Here is a 2,197-nt window from a genome sequence, read left to right on the forward strand (position 1 = left end):
ATACTCCTATGATAAAAATAATGCCCTAAAATATAATACTTTGACTTTTTAAAACAGTGCCAAACTGTTCAGCTTCTGAGGTAGATCATAGCCCCTTTCCAGGACTTGCTGTTAAAAGGACCTGGCAAGTATACACGCTCTGGTGACCACCTAGATCCACTTTGTGGGTGGAAATGGAGGCATACAGCAATGAAGAGACTAGCTGAGAATGGCTATGTTCCATTGGCACTGTCAACCTAGCAAACAAGCACAAATGCATGGTAAGCACAGAAGAATTTCTGGCTTGAGATGCAGGGAGTCATGAGGACCCCTAGTTTGTTGATATTGCCTTCTGTGGAGCTAAGGCTGAGTGAAGAAACCAGTCAGTCTGGAACACGGGGAGAAATGTGGACTCTTGAGTTTGTGGCTTATGGCCATTTGAGCCTAGCCACAAATGTCTGGGAATGAGTTGACCAGAACTCAACCAGACAAAGAGAAAGATGATCCGTGTTGTGTACTAGTGTTGATTGCTGCAACTTGATGGCTTGCTCTGGATCGGGCTTTACTTGTGTGTGGATATGGATGCTGAAAGTTTCCAAACAGGATAGAAGATTCTTTATCAAAAGGAACATAACTGTTTACTTAGAGTACTTGTTAGATAGGGGTGGGCAAAGCATACATTGGCTATCTAAATGACAAGACTAAGGTCTGGGGCATGGGTGGCTGGTTTACACATTTTTGTGAATATCATTATTAGTGTATTATAAGGAGAAAGTTAATTCTTCAAACATGAAGGTTAATGACAAGAAGAGCCATGGTATGTGCTATGAGGTGTCAAGGGTTTATTGTTCAAAATGGCTTTCCTAGCCATTGACTTTTACTTTGCCATGTGGGTGGGTTGTGACATGTGAATGGAGAGTATGTCGGTCTTGTCATTAATTTAACAGATTCAGCAGCAGAAAGGGGGGATCTTATCACCAGCAAAGAAGCAGAGTGTGCATCTTTTGAGATCAATGATTCCTGCACCACTCAGACTAGAACATGACAGCCAGCCAGACTGAAGTGACCTTGGGACTGCTACTCTACCGAACCAGAGTGAGGAACCTTCATCCAAATTTGATGGATGACTGGAGATGAGAGCCACAATTGGCAGGAGTGAGAACTTTTTAACACTGGCCTAAAGCTGTGAGGCTGAAGGCTGAAGTGTCTGCAAGCACAGTTCAGCAGCTGTCCTGACTGAATGATTGTATCCTGCTACCAACCCAAATTATAGCCTTTTAACTTCTGCAGTAAACCTTGTAATTGTGAGTATTATTCCATGTGCTCTGTGAGCATTTGTAATGAATTTTGGACCCAGTGAAGCAGTGTAAAGTTGGTGTTGACATTAGTAGAAAGATGTGTGAGAATGTGGGGGGATGTGTCTGACCTCATGGGAACTGGTTTTGTGCTGTGGATGATAATAATGGGGACCGTTCCCCAGGGTGGAGTTAGTAGAGGTCAAATGTGGCTGTCCCCATGTTATTCTCCCTCTTTTTACAGCTGGTGCAAATCAGGGTGGAATTATTCCCCTATTTATGGACCTCCAACCTTACATGGATTCCTTGGCCAACTCCTACCCTCCTTCTAATTGTTATGCTACCCTGCTGCTGATGTCATCACTGCAGTGACTCATAAGCCACATGGGCAAGTCCCTAAGGAATTTAGAGTTAGAAAAATACAGATCTGCAAGCCTCTTAAAACACATTGGATAATGAGAGTCAATCTTGGTGGGGAAGGAAAAAATCTGCCCCAAGCCGCTTCTTGTTTCATTACCTTTCTTTGAAGAAAATTGTAGAATGAAGGACTGCTGCTAAGAGTTGGAGAGAAGCTCTCTCCATTTGATGTGCCTCTCCCACGTTGAGAGCAAGATAGGAATAGGTAAGTCTCCAGAGTAACAAGGACCACTTCAGGAATTCTGATGCCTGAGGTTCAGGACTGATGCGCCCTTTCCTTTGTGGTTCTGTCAAAAGACACCTCCTGGTTTCTGGTTGCAAGCTCTGTCTTTTAGCATAAGACCTTCTTGGCCTGAGTCTCACCTTCTTGTATCAGGTGGCAGACCAGCTGGTTCTAGTACCAATCAGGCCTTCTGACTCCTCCCAAAACCAACCAACTTCTGGGCAGGAAATCCTGCCCCTCCCCAAAGAGTAGGAAACCACAGGGGAAGAAAGAGGTGAAACAG

The sequence above is a fragment of the Elephantulus edwardii genome, unplaced genomic scaffold (assembly GCF_000299155.1).
Source record: "Elephantulus edwardii isolate Elephantulus edwardi_28Jun2011 unplaced genomic scaffold, EleEdw1.0 scaffold00063, whole genome shotgun sequence".
Classification (NCBI taxonomy): domain Eukaryota; kingdom Metazoa; phylum Chordata; class Mammalia; order Macroscelidea; family Macroscelididae; genus Elephantulus; species Elephantulus edwardii.